Here is a 21,690-nt window from a genome sequence, read left to right on the forward strand (position 1 = left end):
CATGCCTCTACACTAGAATACCCCCTTCAAATCAAGCTCGATAAAATTTGGTATAAAGGGTAAAGGGTTTTCCAATAACAAGTATTACAGGTGAATGGATTGCCCTAACGAGAGATGATTAACGATTTTTTATAGCCGGAATTGGATGGTATTGATCTGGACAGCGTTTATTTTCAACAAGATAGCGCTACGTGCCACACAAGCAACGAAACTATTGATCTTTTACAGGAAAAGTTTCCGGATCGTGTTATCTCTCGAAGAGGTGATTACTGATTTGACACTTTGTGACTTTTTTCTTTGGGGCCACGTGAAAGAGAGGTCTGCGCCAACAGCCCAGGGTCGATTCAAGACCTCAAAGATGGAACTCGTTAGGCTATCGAGGATATAGGGCAGCCACTTTGCAATTCGGTTATAGAAAATTTCATGAAAAGCATATTGTCCTGTAAGCGTGGTCGTGGTGGTCATTTGCCTGATGGTATTTTCCACTATTAACGGAATATCTTCCTCTTTATAATGAAATAAACATCCGATGACTTATATTAAAAAATAGAATTTTTCTTTGAATATCAAAATAATACCGCTTATTAAAAAACCTTTTATTATATATTACAATGGGTTACATCAAACTGTAGCGGCTTACTTGCGCACGTGGATATGCAACAAATTTTAGTACATTTATCAGAGAATGTTAACATTAACATTAACATTCTCTGCATTTATAGTATTTTACAGATTCTCTTTTAATAAAATGTTAATTTTGCTAAGTTATGTTAAGGCTGCCGTAGCCGAATGGGTTGGTGCGTGAGGAGGAGCTCGGCGAAACACCTAACAGAAGTGCACGCGCCAATTATTATTTCATTTTCTGTGTTGTGTTAAGATTACATTACGTATGTTAACTTTCCGATGTTATGTTAAGATTACATTGCAATTTCATATGTTAACTGCACATTAAATTTTTGATACCTTTTATTATATTACATATTTTCTAACATAATTTGTATTTAGTTTAACTATAATCTCTTCGATTGGATTCAGAAAACTGAAGAAATTCGTACTGTGACTAATAAATTGTACCCGTCGTGTACTTAAATTTTTAGACAGTTTATTTTATTGGTCAATGTGTTTAAGCTTAAGATGCGATAAGCTTAGATGCAATTATACAGCATTGACTCTTGTCGCTCGTTTAGTTAGTTCACAGGTATAATCTCTTTATAGATCAAGTACTTCCTGAGAAAGCTAAAATTGGAATGTTGCACAGGGCTAGAAAATTCCCCTTTTCTGAGTCCGATTGTTATTAAGTCATTATCGAGATGCACATATTTAGAAAGCTGTCACTGCCACATACAGCTTGCTCACGATCACTAAGGTATGATTTTATTAAGGTGTGGTTCTAGATTCCTAAATGATGTATTTTAGGTAAATTGATAGCCGTGAGAGAATCATGTTGCCATATCATTTTATTCCTTCCTTCCTAATATATAAAACCATGCGGAATAGATTTTTCGTACAAACGTAAAACATATCGAAGCTCGTGAACTGTCGAATATAAACTCTAAGCAAGCGAATAAGCAAAGCAAAACATTTGTAACAAAGACGATGGAATATATCGATTCTGATGACGTGTTCAGTAGCAGCCTCTAAATTTCTATGAAAACTAAAGCTTAGATTAGCTTTGGGTAACATACCTCTAAGACAGCGATTATGCTGGAATTTCGTTTGGCGAACACCGTGCAATTGTTGTTGCAACGCACATGAAGAGAGAGAGTTCGCCGACTCTCACAGAGTCTACGGTTTTAAAGCTCCAGAAATATTTCCCTAAATGTTACTGTTTTTCTTATAACAATTCTTTAGTCTTCTATCTGAAATATGAAATTTTTTGCATACTCGTTTATATATATATATATAATTGGCGCGTACACCCTCTTTGGGTGTTTGGCCGAGCTCCTCCGAGTGGTAGTCACGCACCAACCCATTCGGCTACGGCGGCCGCTCGTTTACGTGTGCATATTTCGGTATCCATTTTTAATGATTTTTGTAACTCCTCATACTATTTCAGAAAATGGAGGGTTTTATGCCTCCTCCGAACGGCAAACGTTTTTCATGAAGAGATTTCTCTTGGCAGAAATACTCTCGGAGGTTTGCCATTGCCTGTCAAGGGGTGCACGATATTAAAAAAAACCTTTTCCACAATTTGGTATTTCATGCCCGGATTTTCGAACCTTGGCACTACCGAATGGTGATTACGCACCAAGCTATTCGGCTACAGCGGCTATGACTCCATGACTAGTTCTGCTAGTACATACACGTTCTTCAATTGGTTTTGCCAATAGGAAAGAAAACTAATACTCAAATTAAATTTCAGTTTACCAGAATACAACCCTGTAGCAAATCAACCTCACACCACATTTCGTGCTCGCCAAAAAAATGTCCGCTAGCCTCACGATGGCTCAAGGTCCGAAAACTTTCGTTCTGAATCTATCAATTTGCGGTCGTGCTTTTTCGCAGATTCAAAAGTAATTGTTATTTACGTCTGTCAACCTTTGGATATAAAATTTGCTATTCTACCAATCCACATAACCCAATTCAAAGTAAACAAAAATTTTGCCAATTCCAAAATTTTTGAAATGAAAATTTCCAGTTTTTTAATATATTCCAAAAATTTGCGTTTTTACGAAGTTTCACTACAAAAAAAAAAAAAAAATATTTTAGAAATATAACAACCAAACAATACTTGCGAAGAAAAATAAATAACCAACTTTGGTTAGAATTAAGAAAGAAAGCGTCAGCACAGGTTAATTTGCTTACCAGTTTTTTAATTAACCCACAGTCATAATGGTGAAAAGAATTCAGAAGGTGTGGACAACATCACACCGTTAACCGGCTCCCGCGAATTTGAAGGAATCAGCTGATCTACTGGCAATCTAGTGGTAATGCAGTTTTGTGGTGGTGCAAAATGCCCAATTCTGCTGGTAATCTATAATCCGTGAAACGCCTTTAAGTAAGCTTCAATGGAACCATTGGCGGCGTTTGAATTTTTCATTTCAAGGAAAAGCTCTTATTTCCTCAACTTAACCTTGAAATGAGTGTGTAGAATTAAGTTTTTGATAACAATGAAAATGAAAATTAAGATAATAAGCTCTCATTTGCTGACCATTTAAAAAACAAACAAAAATAAAGCAATGGAAGACCCACACATTCGTACAGCTCAAATACTCTTGATTGAGATATTTTTACTTTCAACTGTCACTATGATCTATGCACAGACAGCATCACGCTTGCGAACAAGGGTACATACTCATATGAGAATATCTTCGTCAAAAGCTGTCAAAAACACTTTCAAATACAGTTACCACTGTACCCGCATGCGGCAGCCTCCATCAGCTAGCAATTCTATCAGCCAAACATTTGCCACCTTCTCATTCTCCATCTCTTCTACTTTGCTCTGTTAAATAGATCCGCCAACAACAAGCAGACATCCAACATATCCATCGGTGACGTTTTAATGTCCTTAATAGTCATGACAGCATAAATCATTTAACCCCTCCACATACTTCAAATAAACCACTCGACATTTCAACTCCACATTTTTACGGGGCACTGGCTGGCACCCCCACGATCCTACAACCCCACCATCAATGCACGTGCCTCCCCTTACGCTTTGCTCTCCACACACATATCGCAAACAGTCAAGCACTCGCGCTGCTATTAACCATTGTGTGTACGAAAGCATGCATGTGTGTGGTATGCGTGTAAGCAAGTGTGTATGGTTGCTGCACGTAACATTCCCTTATCGCCCGTCCGCCTTCGTGCTTGCGTGACAGCCACTCCTTGTACGCAGCAACAGTCAGACACTCGGTTCATTGTTCTGTATTGTCGGTTATTCATGTTTTCTGTCAAATGAATGTTGCGTTCTCTTTTCTTGCTGGCAATGCTTTCTATTTTCCTCTTTACATTTTTTGCTTTTTCTTGCCAAGAAAAGTAAGCAATCCTTTTTATAGCTGCGCGCCGAGTGTGAATTTATGTGTGTCTGTGCATTTTTTATATCATTTTTTTGTGTCATACCGCAATATCAAAACCTCAACATTGATTTTGACAGGCGTCTCTGTGCTTCTTTCCCCCCACACACTTTTCTATTATATAATATTTTTCTTTCTATTTTTAGTCTATCATTCCTAAGTAAAAATGCTCAGCACATTCACGCAGTAAATCCGTGCTTTAGTATCTTCACAGCAGCAACTCTGCATACTTACAAAAACAAAAACTCCTTCACTTTTAAAGTTTATTTGTGTTGCAATGCGGCGGGAAAGTGTTGTCAAATATATATGCGCATGATATCTATGTATCCTCTGTGGAAGCAACACTTAAGATTTGAAACTTTTGTCTGAATCACGCACGCAGTTGCAGAAGGACTTCTAATGTTGCGGCATGTGTGTGCGCTTGTGTTTTGCTTTCTTTTTGGCTTCTTTCATTCACAAATGTGTGCATTGAAATCTCAGCGATTTTAGAATACAAATGTACTTATGTATATCTATGTAGGTGAGTATGTGTGTATGTATTTGAAATCGTGGAAAAGTTTTTTTCTAAAATTATCCGTCGTTTGTGGAAAATGGGGTAGAATGCAAGTGAGAATGGTGCAGACACACCCATAAATGCATTTTGTTACGTATGTGTGAGTCAACAGTATAACGGCACTTTAATTTATCCCTATGCAATTCAACTTTGCTGCAATGTTTTAAAAACATTATTTGGAAAAAAAACTGTACAAAATATTACACGAGTTACAAAAGGAAGCGTAACTCGTGTAATATTTTGTACAATTTTTTTTTAAATAATGCTTTTGAAACATTGCACTATAGCGCTTATGAAGGTTTCAAATGATATCAGACTTAACATTCACAACAAACTAGAACCTTTTTAACGCTTCTGGACCATTCCAAAGCTTTTGACACTGTTGATTACGAACTAATTGGTTTGAAACTTAAAAGATTTTTAAATTTTTTAGCGCCAACATTGAGATTAAACTTTAAAATCATACCTTGTTTTTTTGTTTTTTGTTGTGACAGACTAGCAAGTACAACACTCAGACACAATTAAGTTATTGTACTACACTCGGGTTTCCTTTTTAATTTTCTTTAAATCTACCCGACCTCCGAAGAAATCTGAGTAGATCTTGTGGTGACAAGCAGCCAAGGTGGTCGATTCTTAACACATCAGCGCCGAAGACCTCAAGCCTGTTTCGATCGAAGGCCGGGAAGACGCACAGGAAGTGGTTCGCCGTCTCATTCTGCTCTCCACATGCTGAGTGCACTGTCTGCGCCTCGCCCATAGAAAGTGGCCCGTCATCAGTCCAACCAACTGCCTATAGTGCATTTTGCTTAATGACAGGAGGATCTGCGATAGTCGGTCGGACATGACACGTAACATCAGTTTTATCCATCTGCAGTCTTTCTCAGCGTGTCTGGCTCGCCTGTAGGTTAGAGTAACCCATTTGCAAACTGTGACTTTTATGGCTGCAGAAGGGAGTGGCATAACGGGCTCCAGACCAAGGAAGTTACCTATTCTAGCTAAAGAGTTAGAGATCTCGATACCTACGATAGCCACGTGACCCGGCACCCATGTTAGCATCAGGATATTATGTATCTTACCATAATTCAACCTGGATTTGCAGTACTCAACTACCCTTGAACTAGTTGGAGGGCTGTCTAAGGTCATGAGCGCAGCTTTGCTGTCGCTGCAGACACATTTAGATCTGCCTCTCCATCTGTTCTCCACAACAAAGTTCATCGCTTATTGAACAGCATACACCTCCGCTTAAAACACAAATACGTGCATTTCAAGAGCAGAGTGTAATTTTGTTCCATTGGATACCACGTAGACTCCAGAGCCGGAACCGTGCTCGTCCCTGGAGCCATCCGTGAAAATGCGTGAGCAGTTTTTGCCGGGCTCATTTGAGTTTGACCACAATTGAGCCTCGGGCAGCACCACTCTGTATCTCTTTTCAAGTACGACTCTTGGTCTCATGGAGTCAAGAGGCATGGAAATAATCGTTGGATCGAAGTCCTTGCCTTCTATGTTTCCCAATGCCGGACAGGGGCCCTACCAGTTCCCATTGTATTTCAGCCGGCAGATGGCCTTCAAGGCCTCTCCTTGGATGGAAAGATCAAGTGATATACCAGATCAGATCATCTAATGCTGGGCCTGAAGTAGCTCCGGTGCAACATATGACCCCAGTGCGTTGTAGTCTTGATAAGGTCCCCTTGACCTCCAAGAGAGGGAGTCTACTCATCCAGACCACTGACGCAGAAGGCCGTCATTGCTTTAGATATATTCCAAAGTAATTTACTATCACGGATTACTCCAAGATATTTGATTTTTTTGGATAGCTGGATTGTGACTCCTTTTAGCTTAGATCGAACGAGGCCAATAAGCTTCCTCCTTCTGGTAAAGAGGACAATACCAATCTTGATGGGGTTTGCCGTTAGCCCATTCACACAGCGCCAAGTGCCAATAATATCCAGAGTTTTCTACACTTTTCTGCAGTTGTTCATAAGCGGTCTGGTTACCAAACAGGCAATGTCGTCCGCATATAGTTGTGCGTAGAGTCCCGCGTCATTTAAGTTGTTGATCGATCACCATGCACCGTATCAATTGGGGGCAGCCTCTATTATCCCCAGATGACACCAGCAGATCTTGCTCTACTCGCCCCATGACGAGTCTTTGGGCCAGCATCGCACTAGTCCAATTTAGTAGCATTCGGTCTATGCATCATCGGTTTTTACAAAAAGGCATTCAAATTTGACAACTACTATTAGGTGAGACTGAACAATTCTATTGTATTATAAAATGTGTCTACAGGGCAAAGAATAACTTGGAATAACTTTTAATAGAAATCTGACTTGAAATATTCACATCTATACTGCAATAGCAAAGTCTTCACCTCAGTGAAAATTTGACTGCTTTTAGCAAAAACGTTTTTAGTACCAACGTTACTTTATGGTTATGTTTAATGCCCTTCATAATAATATTGCGAGATACGTTTATTTACTACTATAAATTGCTATCTTCTTTATATTTTCCCTTTTCTCTTCTCTGCTATTTTTATACCATCGCAATTTCAATGTTCTTTATATTTTATTATATATTCTAATGATTCCCTCTGCTAGCTCCATTTACTCGTACATTACCTTACTCATAAGTTCAAACAGTGCAAAATAACTTTGGTTTTGTATTTGATAAACAAATAACTAAATAAATAAAAATAAAACCTAAAAGGGTAACCATAAAAACGTGATCGGAGATAGGCCTAAGCTATATTTTTTTATAAAAAAAATTACATCTTCATCAATAAAATAAGAAAATCAAATTCCCGGTCTTTGTTTTTGCCTTAGGACTTGCAGTATTTTTTGTTCTACACCCATAAAGACCGGAAGCCTTTTATTTTTTACGATTCGGGAAGTTTCAATAACAATAACACTATGATTCCTTTTTTGTACTTTTTGCAAGAAAGTTAATTACATTTTTCTAGAACTTAACTGGGCACTTTCATCGAAATCTAAATGGAATTATTAATTGTAAGTAATTTTGTTCTGACGGGAGTTATAATTTAATCTTTTTTATGAAGTTCCAACGCCCTATGTATCACGCCTCCTTTTCCAGCTATGCTATTATCATGTAATGTCTAGGAGAAAAGAAAATCAGCAATTTTTTGGAAGTATACAGGGAACATACAAAGCAAAAACCGCAAGCTGTGATAAATCTGAGCATTACATGATTTCCATAAATTTGTCGCTTACAGCACTTTCTAGTGGCTCAAACAAAGTCGTACAAATTTGTGCAAGCGCACTTAATTTTAGGTCATTAATATATATATATATAAATAATATATATATATACATTTCGAATATAACTCAAATCGGAAAATCCAAAACGCTTTTTGGAACATTTCGATCAATTCTCATCCTTGCCCGTTATTTTTTCTGTACATATTTGCTCGGAGGTAATTAAGGTAATCGAGAATGAGCCAAGCGGAGGGAAGTGCACTGCTGTGCAATATCTCAACTACAGCACCGCCTAGCATGCACAGTTTCTCCAAACGTTTCTTTATAATTAGTTTAGACATTGAATCATTCATATGATTTTTGGGAATACGTGATACAATTTTTCCAAACATTTCTTTTCACATAAATATCAACCCTAATATATGATTTTTTCGGAAAATCTCGATCACAGCGCCACCAGTCTAGATAAACTTATAAACCTTTTCAGGTGCACTCAAAACAGTTCACTAAAATTTCATTGCAATCGGAGGAGCGGTTCACGAGTGAGGAGCGGTTGACGAGTCCCTAAACTACAAATAAAAGAGTAAAAGCAAATACATATATAAGAAGATGCGCTCGTTTCCAGCTGCTATTAATTGGTATTCATATTTAAAATCTTTTTGATTTTTTCATTTTAATGCCGTAAAAATTGGTTCAACTAAATTCAAAATAAAAATGTTCACTAACCGAGAACAGTTATATATTTTTTGTTTCACAGGACAATGGCTTTGAAGCTAAGATATTTTTTTAAATTGTTCGCCTATCAAATATCCATCAGTTGTCTAAAGTAGATAAGCTGAAAAATTGCAGTCAAAAGCCATTAATTTATGATAGTATTTTTTTTTAATACAACGAAAACAAAAATGAATTCCTGCAATTTAGTATTATCAATTGTTCACATCGCCAAAAATTGTCTATAACACATACTTATACATGGGTATGCAACATACAAACAATAGGTGCGAGTATTACTCAATATCTAGTGGAACGAATGTTAAGTACGGAATTGCTGGCTTTTCTGCAAATACGCACTAGTCTCAAAATACTTGAAGAGGAAACAAAAGTAAGGTGTACGAACATTTGGCGCTCACTTATGACCAACACAAAAATCGAATTCGTTTAGCAAAAGACTAAAAATAAAATGCCGAATTTGTTTTTAAACTGTCATAGTCAGTTAGTAGGGACTTTCAATCAGTGGATATGTAAATTCGGTTAAAAATGTCGATGCCCTTTTGGAGGGCAAAATATATTTGCTCAACTGATGAATATATGCTTTCGGTGTTTTTTAGCTGAATGAGAACTATCGATATTGATAACTATGGTTCGACAGCTGAGACAGCTGAGAAAGTCAAAATATGTTGACATTTCTGTTCAGTAAAGTTTTTTGCAAGCCATCATGAATCGTTTAATACCAAAGCAACGCTTCCAAATTGCGGAAATTTACTAAAAAAATAACTCCGTTACCGAATTTAATTCAGTTGAAGAAGACGGCGAAATGTTTATTGGTCGTCGTCCTTAACTTATTGATCTCTGTCCTTCGACTACGTGCAAAATTTACGTCAAAGAGTTTGCCTATAAAATACAACTCGTGCAAGAATTGAAGCCAAATAGCCATCGCTTGCGTCGCAGTTTTGCTGATTGGTCTCATTTAGATTTATTGGAGAAAGTTGTGAAAAATTGAATCGAATGAACCATGTAATTCGTAGAAACAGCGGATATATCTGGCATACGAGGGGTGTTCAAAAAGTATTGCGAATTTTGAATTTTCGCAGGTTACGTATATTCGAATTTCGACTTTTTTGTGGCGATATGCTGGTACTCATGTCTCTCACTCATGCCGACGAGTTCGGTCATTTTGAATGTTCAGTTAATTGTTGACAGCTGCTTTGCTTGCACGTGTTTCGGCTCGTCTTTGATTTTTACCTAATCAAAAAGATGGATCAAAGAATCTGTATCAAATTTTGTTTGAAAAACGAAATTAAGTGCGGGGATGCATTCCGAATGTTGACTGTGTTATACGGAGAAGCTACTTTGGACAAAAGCACCGTTTATCGGTGGTACAAAATGTTCTCAGAAGAGCGAGAAGATCTGTACGACGAAAAGCGTGGCGGACGCCCGAGCTCTTTAACAACAGACGATAAATCTGATGAAGTGAAAAAAATGTTATTGGCCAATCGTCGAATCACCATTAGTAAAGTTGCTGAGGACCCAGACATATCGATTGGCTCGTACAATCGATTTTTATAAATGATTTAGAGATGAGACGGGTCGCCGAAAAATTCGTACAAAAACTGCTCAATTTCGACCAAAAGCGGCATCGCATGAACATTGCTAATTAGATGTTGGACTCTGTCCGCGACGACCCAAATTTGCTCCAGAGGGTCATAACTGTGGAAGAACAAAAATTGGCTTTTGCATAACGATAACGTCCCTGCTCACACATCGTTGCTTGTGCACAACTTTTTGGCCAAAAACAACACACTAATGATGCCACAGCCACCGTATTCTCCAGATACGGCCCCCTGTGACTTTTTCTTGTTCCCGAAACTGGGCCTTGAAAGGACGATGCTACGCTACGATTGACGAGATAAAGACTGCATCGAAGGAGGAGCTGAACAAGACAAAAAAAAAAAAAATGATTTTTTGAAGTGCTTTGAAAAAACGTTGGCACAAGTGCTTAGTATCTCATGGGGATTACTTTGAAGGGGGCAAAATAAATGTTAATGAATAAACAAATATTTTTTGAAAAAAACACAAAGTTCGCGATACTTTTTAAATACACTTCGGCATAAATGCCATAAAATTATTTTCCAGACTATAATAAAAAATATGCATTCCCAAAATATTTTTTTTATAATCGCCTTAAATTCTGAAGCACTTAAAAAACACAAACATTTTGATGAACAATTTTTTATAAACTGATAATTTGTCAAAAAAGATGGTTTTTACATTAACAATCATTAGAAACAAATTTCAAGTTACAGCTTACGCTTTTCTACTAACAGAATTTCGGCAATTGTTGCGGAATTTTGTATATAAAATTTATTTATCCCAATCACAAATATTCCCATGGATTGTCTCGCGAATGTATTTCTTCCCAAGAAAAATTTCTCCAATTCTAAACTCTCAAGGTCAAGAGTTCTTCTCGAAAAATTGGGAGTAAGAAATTCGAATTTCAAAACGGCTAAATTTTGCATTTTTGACTGTTGTAGGTGGTGTGAACAACATCAAGACGCACACCACAAATAGGAGGAGGAGTTCGGCCAAACACCTAACAGAAGTGTACGCGCCAATTATTTTTTATTTTTAAGTGGTGTGAATACCATAGTTCGCAAATGTGAGCAGTTTGAAGTAAAATAGAAAAAAGTGGGGAAAAAGTACATGAAAGAAATTTTTAAACAACTCATAATATAGGCTGCCGGATAGTTGCAGATGAAAAAACAGCTAAATTAGATCGTCAGATAAAGGCACAAGAAGCTTTAAGAAGACATAATCCCGATAAAGCAAACTCACTGGAATTGTCGGAATCCTCATGCTCATAGTGGGTAAATGTATGTAAAACAGAATACATATAAGAGAAATGTGTGCTGCGCTACACATAGCATAGCATTTAAAATGCTCTCAATTCTAAGCAAAGAAGTAGGAACAAAATGTGTTGCCTTATTTAGCGGCTCAGAAATAATAACATTGACCTCACCACAATACTTAGCAGCCTCCTAAAGTATAAAAAACAGAAAGACAGACAGTCTATATAACCAGCTGCAAAAGGGTAACCCGTTTATAGAAATTCAAATAATTTTAATAAAAAATCAACAAAAAATGTGTTCCGCCACTTATAATTTTTGTATTATTGCTCTTAGTTATATATTAATACTAAATAAAACTCTTTCAGGAAAATATTAATGATATTGCTAAAAAGTTCATGTTCGCTGCCACTTAACTTGTGGGTCCCAAAACACACACAATTAAAAATTTATTTATTTTTAATAATATATGAACTGACTTATTTGGAATTAATTTTAAGTTGACAGTGACTTTATTATACGCGTTTGTGTTTGGGCATTACAAAAGTTATAGGCTCTGGTTTCAACTTTTCGCACATAAAACAAATGATAATAATGGAGAGCTGGACTTGAGAGCAGCAAGCTAATTTCTACTGCATATACATAACCCAAAATTATTATAAATGCATTACAAGTCTTGACTTTTTACGTATTTAGTTTTAAATTTTTTATTTAAGTAATATAGTTTATGCACATATTGTTCTTTCTTTAATAAATATAATATTAGTTCAAGTTTCAAACTTTGTGAAAGACTTTTAAAAATCGAAAAATATCCATCTAAATTTCAAAATTTTGAATGAGAATTATGGGAAAAAATGGAGTACGTAGCTTTATAGGCCATTAAATTTGGGTATGACAAAGTGCAAGTTCGAAGTAAAAATGTCATGTCAACTTAAAGTCTAGAGTGTAGTGGGGCACAGGATGTAAAAATAAGCAGCCGATATGTCAACTGTAAAGGATAATTAATTGAACATTCAAAGAAGCTTTTACTCAAAAATTTGTGCTTAATGAAATTTTCATAAAGTAATTTGAGCGCAAAAAAAAGGAAGGGAGGCGTATTATCCGAAAGAAGAAACGAGAGGCTGAAATGTGGGAGTGCGAGGAGCTTGAGATACTGGCCAATAGGAACAACGCCCGAAAATTCTACCAGAAAGTTCGGCGGCTTATAGAAGGTTTTAAGACCGGGGCGTTTTCCTGTAAAAACAAAGACGGCGAACTGGTGACTGACATCCAGAGCAATCTTAAATTATGGAGGGAACACTTCTCACACAGAGAATGTGAAGATCCCGATACCCCAATCGTCGACGACGGAATTGACGTTCTGCTACCTGACCATGACGAGGTGAGAATAGCGATAATGCGGCTAAAGAACAACAAACCGCGGGCGCTGACGGATTGCCGGCTGAGCTATTCAAAGGAGGAGCGGCGAGGAGCTGGTAAGGTTCATGCATCAGTTTCTATGTAAAATATAGTCGGATGATAGCATACCTGCCAATTGGAATTTAGGTGTGCTCTGCCCAATCCATAAGAAGGGCGATCCTGCAATCTGTGCCAATTACTGCGAGATTAGTCTTCTAAATATCGCCTATAAGGTTCTACCGAGCGTATTGTGTGAATGGGGGAAGCCATCCGTCAACCAACTGATTGGACCTTATCAGTGTGGTGTACGAATACAAAACGAAGTAGCTCCTGTTATCAAACGAACAGTCGACGCACTCGCATGTTGGCATCCACGTCACGTTGACAGTTATAATTTCGAGGTTGTAAAAGACTTCGTCAGTCAGTCTTGAAATCCAACGTAGAATCTCTCTTGCCAACAAGTGCTACTTTGGACTAAGTAGGCAACTTAACAGTGAAGTTCTTTCTCGACGAACAAAACTAACACTCTACAAGACTCTCATCATGCCCGTCCAAACGTATGGCACAGAAGCTTGGACGATGGCAACATCCGATGGAGCGACGCTTGGAGTGTTCGAGAAAAAGATTTTGCGTAAGATTTTTGGACCTTTGTACTTTGGCAGCGGCGAATAGCGCAGACGATGGAACGATGAGCTGTATGAGCTTTACGGCAACATAGACATAACGCAGCGAATAAAGACCCAGCGGCTACGTTGGCTGGGTCATGTCGTCCGAATGGATACAAACGCTCCGGCTTTGAAAGTATTCAATGCGGTACCAGCTGGTGCTAGCAGAGGAAGAGGGCGGCCTCCTCTGCGTTAGAAAGGAGGGGAAGATCAGGTGGAGAAGGACTTGGCTTCACTTGGTGTGTCCAATTGGCGCCGGTTAGCACGAGAAAGAAACGACTAGCGCGCTTTGTTAAACTCGCGCCAATTAAGAAGAAGAAGAAGAATTTGAGCATTTTTGCTGAAAATACTTTTGTTCCCGTAGCAAGATGGGATGTTTATTACTAGTATGGCATAAATAAATAAGAAATCTGCCGTGCGGTGTCGGCTTAAAACTGGAGATCCTTCCATTTGTGGAACAACGCCAAGACCCATTCCACAAAAAGGGTTAGGAGCTCGGCCAAAGTGCAGATTATATAAATAAATGGCATAAAATAATTATAGAATTTTTACAGTGCGAAATTTTTGAAAAATAATTGGCACTACCTGGGTCATTTCCAGCACATAACGGGTGATTAGATTCGGGGTACTTTTCGAATATGGTTTTTTCGTTATGGGTCTACATAAAAAGAATAAAGATTGACCAATGAATTTAAATTTCTGTTGTTTTATATCAATTTAAAATCCATTACTCCTAAATTGATCCCCCTTTACACATTGTTTCTATGAAAAAGTGACAGGAAACAAACTAGTCATGGATTCAAATTCACCAGCGGTATCCCATTTCGAAATTAGTGGATTTCATTGTGGCGAACAAGTTAAATTTCACTTCTTTCTTCTTCACTTCACTTTATCTCACCACCGCCTGGATGAGTTTTTTCAATTTATCTGGCGAGTTTATGAATTTATGGCAGTCAATAACTCAACACTTGGGTGTTTATTGTTAAATGGAATTCATTTACCATATTTAATGTTTCGTAGATATGTATGTGTGTACACATACATACAAATAAGAGTGCGAATCTTTAATATTTGCTCAATATCACTGCGGGCAACAGCGAGCAAACAAACCTATTTACATCTACACATTGAACAAAGTTGAAAGTGTTCATGCAATGCGCTTGTGAAACATGGACACGTACGGCTTCATATATATTTAAGTATGTATGCATGCATGTGTGAGAGCTTAGATAATTTTCTACTTATATATTTTAAACAACTGGGACTTATAACGCGACTGCGGACATGCATTTCTATATATCTGATACGATATTAGTATGCATTTGTGTGTTGTTTGTATTTGTGGTTGTTTTAGATGTATCTGTGTATATTGTATATGTATATGAACAGTTAGCCAAATAAAGCTCAAAAGTTCATAAATATGTATATATGCGCTTGTATAAATATATGTGTGTGTGTGTGCATGGTCAGAAAATGAAATGTCATTTGCGCAACGTGTTGGCAATTTGTGGCAAAAATGCAGCGTACTAGCAAAATTGAAAAATTTTTGTGGTTGCCGTTTGGTTGTTCGCTTTTTCATACATTTTGTGGTATGATATGCATATCCCGTTAAATATTTGCAAAATTAGCACTGAGAGTAGTGAAAGAGAAGAAAATTTATTAGTGACATATGCTGCTGATCTAAATGAACCCATGCATTTTTGAGTTTTCGAAAGCCCACAATTGACCAACAATTATTTAAACAATTTTTAATTAAGAAATGAAGTTAATTAAAGAGCTCCGAATAGGCAAATGATTTATAAAAAAATGTTTAATTTGTGATATTATTTTTTTTTTGCCTACAGAATTGTCTTCATTCTACCAAAATATTTTAATTAATTTAAAGCAGTAGAAAAACAAAAGTACCGGAAATTGTTCAATAAAACGAAAAATAATTATTTAATCATCAACATTTATTTGTCGCCTCCAAAATAAGCTCCATTCGTAGCAATACACCCATGCTAACAGGTGGCGCTAAAGTAATCCTCCTATCAGAAAATGCTATAAATTTTGCGATTGGCCCCTAATGTGAGTTCTGTTTTGACATTTGTGTAGTAAACACATGCGCAATACACGTTAATCAACAATGTTACGCTACACTGCTCCAGAACGCGGAATATTGCTGACTATTTATTTGACCAATAATCGGTCGGTGACTTTGGCACAACGTGAATTTCGTCGCAGCCTACTGGTGAAACACTGCGTCATTTAGCCGCTCGCCTCGAAGAGATTGGCACAACACGAGATGCTGCCAGGCGTGGCAAACCCCGGATTAGCCGTTCTGCAGAGAATATTGCTGCTGTAGCCGAGGATGTCATGGAAGCGCCGTCGACATCGACCTGATTTGACCGCTCCAGACTTCTTTTTGTGGGGCTTTTTGAAGTCGTGGGTTTATGTCAACAAGCCTCAGACTCTTGCAGCTCTTAAAGACAATATCCGTTAAGAATGTGAGGACCTATTACCGGAAGTTTTGGCAAAAGTGATGGAAATGCCATAAAAAGGGCTCAAATGGCAATCAACTGTGGCGGCGGCCATTTACATGACATCATATTCTCGACTTGATGTAAAAAAAATTAAATGACCAAATAAAAATAATCCTCAAGAAGAATCAAAGATTTTAATTTTTTTTTAAATTACAGCTAAAAAACATCGCAAGGTTACTTTTGCGCCACCTTGTATTAGTGCAGTCATCAAAGCACCTTTTAAACGCGTTTGAAGAGATCTTCTTTAGCTCCTTCAGCGAAATGTCCTTAATGGCCGCTGTCGACTCAAAGCGGAGTCCGCGGAGTGACAATTTAAGTTTTGGGAAAAGTCACAAAAAGTCAAAAGTTGTCGAGTTTTTCGTCAAAAAAGTGTACACCATATGAACCTTGTGAGACGGTGCGTTATCATGGTGCAAGATCCATGAGTTTTATTTCCACAAATTGGGTCGTTGCCTACGCAGATTCTCTCTCAAACGACGCATAACTCCCAAATAATATTCCGAGTGCACAACACCATGATAATCAAAGAAAATGTGTAGGATGACTTTCACTTTTGCCCGACTTTGGCGTAGGTTTTCGGGTTTCGGCTCATGTGGATAGCGCCATTTAGGAGCCTGTTGATTGGTTTGTATGTCAAACTCATATACCCACGTCTCATCACCTGTTATGATGCGTTGGTTAAACTTTGGGTCCGAATACACTTGCTCAAGCATGTCTTCAGCCACCTTTTTCCGATGAGTTTGAATGAATTTGAAGGAAATTCAACTATCTTGGAACAAGTCGAGCAGCCACGCGTCTCATGCCCACTCGATGGTGTAAAATGTTGCGAATTGATTTGTGAGACACGCTAAGGTACTTCCGACGTGCTACCTCCCTCAAACTTAAATGATGCATTTCCAGCACAATTTCCTTGACTTTGTAGACGTTTTTATGCGTTGACGACGCACGACTTCTCGCCTACTGCAAAAGCCTTATACTATTCGTAGATCCGCGTTTTTGACAAAGCACACTCTCCATATCCTTCTTTCTGCAAATTTTCAATGATTCGGCACACGAAATCTAGTTCAAAATACAAAATTTAAGACAATTCCTTGTTCGATATTTTTTAATATAGTGAAAATCGCAGAGCACACCTGCGGTTGATTGATATAATTAAATGCCTAAAACAAGCTTATTGACAGATCGCGCTCAAACTCTGCGACACTATAGAAGACAGTTGTACCCACATTCCGACAAAAAAAAAATTTTGACATACGTGTAACGCGCGCTTCCTAAATGAACAGTTCCCGGTATTTTTTTGACCGAATGTAAAATTTAAATAGAAAAACTAGTATAACATTAAAATTAGAAGATCTAAGGTTGACAATTTTCAAATCAACTACCCCTTAAGGGGGGAAACTGATTTAGGAGGCCAAAATTTTGGTGTTTTTCGAGAACTTTTTGAACAGAGAAGGAATAATCAGAAATTGTTTAAGTTTAGATACAATTTTAAATATATATTTAGATACAATTTTAAATTTTTTTGAAGCTATTTTCGCGGGAGATAGTGGCGTTAGAGCGTGTTGTCCATGGACGATCGCCATCCGAGTGTCTTGCTGGTGGGAATTCCTGAAGTTGCAATTTTTCTCTGAAATCAACAGCAATTTATTTTTATTAACAACATATTTCCTAAGAATACGAACCTAATTGTGGTAAAAAAATATTGAAAATTGCATGCTTTTGAGGAGCTTGAACACAAAGTACTTTTTTATACCATATTTTTTCATCTATTTTGCTTAAAAATCCATATTTTAAATAATAATATAGTTCCAGAATTAGGTTCATATAGATTAGGATTGAATAAAAAAAATTCCGAAAAATTTTAGAACGATTGGTCGGTAACTTTTTAAGCTAGAATTCCCACCAGTTGAAAAAAGTAGTTTCGAGAAAAACGTCATTCTAACTAACGCGCGAGTTACGTACCATCACTCCACCACCCTATCTATTTATTTCTCTTTTTTGAGTTGTGACAGTATTGTCTGGCATTTAATGAAATTGGAATCATACACCAAACTATTTAAATGCCAAGATACTAAGATTTCACAAATAAAGGTTCCCACCAAAATATTTGCTTAGCATGCAATATTACACCGACACGTTTTTCGCTCAATGCAGTTATGCTCTCAATAAGCATAAGGTACTGCATAAAGTGAGCGCAAAACAGGTGTCATTAGAATTAAGGAAATTGTAAAAAGTTAGTCTGTAGATTCACAGCAACCAAGAAGGTTGAATTTGTTTAAAGAATAAAACCGTGAAAAATAAAAATTAAATTTAGTGTTTCAATTTAAGTCCAAAGACTTAAAATACATTAGAAAATAAAAATTAAATTTAGTGTTTCAATTTAAGTCCAAAGACTTAAAATACTTTAGTCGCGCTAAGGTGCGGAACCGATGGGCAGTCACTTAAGTGCTCATAGAATCGGGAATAATGCGAATTTCGCTTTAACATTTTTACCACATATTCTTGAGTAGTTACCATATACTAACGATTTATGCAATAAAAAGGAATCGATTTTTTGATCGATCTAAACCGGTTTCCGCCCTTAATAAATTTTCTCCCTAAGAACTCGACAGTAATATTTTCTTGGATCAGTTAACTTTCTAACATAAAAAAAACACCTGCCATTCTACCTATCAACAGTTGTTCGACCGACTAGGCGGCTGATATTTTTTATATACCAAAGTAGTAGTATCGAAGTAAGCTGAAGAATTTGCATTTTCAGTAAACGATGGCTATAGTACAACTATTTCTCACGGACTACTTTCTCGCTCATCATTACTGACAATTACAGTACGGGGTGCGCCAGAGCTTTCTTCACCATCGCGCTCAGTACGACTCGGTTCATTGCGTCGCTTCTCCTAGCATTTATAAGGCGTAAATCTGCATCTACATCGACTGCCCATCTTTTTGGCGGTCTTTTAAGTATTTTACTGCTGTCGTCCACTCTGAGTAGTTGCCCATCGCAGCCGCTGAGCTTTTACTGGATTTTGTAAGATTAATTAGTTTCCCTTACTGGTACTACTTTCTTACTACGCAAACATATTTAACCCCGAACTACATGGTTTGATTTCTGCACTAACAATTGCTAAAGAGTCTAGCAAAAATACGCCATCTGCACTGACAGCCACGCGGTTTCCCGGCTGCAGACGAAAAGTTTCATATAAACGATGATTTACTATGTCATATCCAAAATAAAAGAAAAAATAAAACTAAGGTTGACTTCAGCACATTCTGCTATCCTAGGCAATGAAAGTGCCGATGATGCTGCAAAGCCTCAATTCATGCCTTCACTTCCATATGCATTTTTGCTTAAATCTTTGTCCCATCCACTCTTTGTGCAACTCTATTAAATTATGAATAGTGATTAAATGCTTTTATTTATTATATGGACTATTTTTTAGTTTTTTTAAGATACAAGGACTAGATCGATTCTAATTAAAAATGATAGAAAATAATCAAAGGAAGGCCTTCTCTGTGTTGGAAAGATCGGAAGAAGGATTTGGCTGAAGTTGATGTGTCCAACTGGCGGCGGTTAGCACGAGAAAGAAACGACTTGAGCGCTTTTTTATTTTTAAACTCGGCCAAAATCGCTTAAGCCGCTATCGCGCCAATTGAAAAGAAAAAGAAGAAGAATCTTGTTTAGATTAAATTAAGAAAAATAATTAGTAATAAATAAATTTTCCGTAATAAATTGAATCCACCGCCATTTAGCTCGTACCATTTTGCAAAAGTAATTTTGAAATATTATGAGAATCTCACTATTTATGAGACAAATAGGAATACCATTTGAGAGAATAGGTTTTCCAAAATTAATTTTTTTACTCAAAATTTGTAACAAAAAAATATAGTATATTCCAAAAAATGTATGAAAATCGAAGATTCTTCAATTTAAAAAATTCTGTATTTTCAACAATTATTCAACTCTTTCAAAAATAAAATTATTTACCGACATTTTTAAGTTTTTTCAAATAAAATGTTTTTTTAACTGCATATTATTCTTAGAAAAATGTAAGAAACAACCGAAGATATATGTATAAGGAAGCCTTCATATCAAAATTTTCAATAGCTATTAAATATTTCAAAAACTAAAATTTTTCCTGAGAATTTTTACCAAAAAAATTAACTTTTTGTTTAGATAAATTTTTTTAATAGTATATTTTACTCTAAAAAATTTATGAAAACGTTAGAAACAACCTTTAACAACCGTTTTCAATAACTATAAAAGTTTTTAAGAAAACAAAATTTTTGCTAAGAGCTTTCAACAAACCAAAAAGTTTACGAATATTTTATTTTAAAAAATTAAATTAAAATTAGTTCAGAAAATAAAATTTCTCCTGAAAATTTTCCGCAAAAAAATGAACATTTTTTTTTTCTGTATAAACATTTTCTACAATTATTAAATTTTTTCCGCAAATTTTTCAATACAATTTTTTTAAGTATATTTTAGTAAAAACAATGTATGAAAATCTTAGAAAAACCCACTTTAAAAAGTGCTATATCAAAATTTTTAACAATTGTTAAATTTTTTCAGAAAATAAAATCTTTCTCGAGAATTTTCAACAAAAAAAATAAATTTTTTTTTTCATATAAAATATCATTTTTAATACGCAAAACTGCGAAGATGTTTCACAGTAAAAAGTTCTACATCAAAATTTTTAACAATTTTTTGAGAAAATAAAATTTTTCCCGAAAACTTTCAACAAAAAAAAAAAAAATAATTAAAAAAAAAAACCGAGGATTTTTCACTTTAAAAAGTGCTTTACCAAAATTTTTAACAATTGTTACATTTTTTCAGAAAATAAAATCTTTCTCGAAAATTTTCAACAAAAAAAACTAATTTCCTTTTTCATATGAAATATCTTTTTTAATACGCAAAACTGCGAAAATTTTAGAAACAACCGAAGATTTTTCACAATAAAAAGTTCTACATCAAAATTTTTAACAATTTTTTGAGAAAATAAAATTTTTACCGAAAACTTTGACAAAAAAAAATAATTTTTTTTTCAGATAATGTATTCTAAAAGTTGTGTTTATTCTAAAAAATTTGTGAAAATATCATATTGATATTAAACATATCACTTTGAAAGTGCTCTATATCAATTAAAAAAAAAAATTCCCGAAAATAAAAAAAATTGGTTATTCTAAGAAATACAACTTTTTTGAAAGTATGTGTATGTTTGAGTATGTTTCATTCTAATATTTTATTCAAAAAATAAAAATTATTCCCGAAAATTTAAGACAAAAATGTATTTAAATAATTAAAAATAATTTGTTTGAAAGTATATTTTACTCTAAAAAATGTATGAAAAATCCAGAAACCACCGAAGTTTTTTCATTTCAAAAAGTTGTATAAAAAATTTTTTAAAATTATTGAATTTTTAAAAATATTAAATTTCTTTCCCAACAAACATTTTAAACATTTCGATTCTTTTCAGGTAAAATTTTTTTATATATTATATATTAGTATTTTTTTTCTAAAAAAATTTGTTAGGGGCAAGCGAACATATATAAAATAAAGGCTCCTTATCCAAAATTTTTTCAATTATAATATTAAATTTAAATGAAAAGTATTTCAATTTACCTCTAATTTGCAGAAAAATTTGCGACAATGTCCAAAATACTCGTACTTGGCCCACCTGACATGGAATCATTCTGAAAAGATATGACCTTCTCTTTGGTAGCAAAAAGCATCAAAACAGAATAAAATAACAATCTTGCTTTCGAT

At 35.7% G+C, this 21,690-nt stretch overlaps 1 protein-coding gene across 1 annotated transcript in view; it reads left to right on the top strand.

The window, feature by feature from the left end:
* LOC129235825 (cell adhesion molecule Dscam2) overlaps positions 1-21,690 on the top strand; it is a 273,431-nt gene that overhangs the window by 59,423 nt on the left and 192,318 nt on the right. The gene's annotated exons all lie outside the window — the stretch shown is intronic.

This window comes from Anastrepha obliqua, chromosome 1 (genome assembly GCF_027943255.1).
Source record: "Anastrepha obliqua isolate idAnaObli1 chromosome 1, idAnaObli1_1.0, whole genome shotgun sequence".
NCBI lineage: Eukaryota > Metazoa > Arthropoda > Insecta > Diptera > Tephritidae > Anastrepha > Anastrepha obliqua.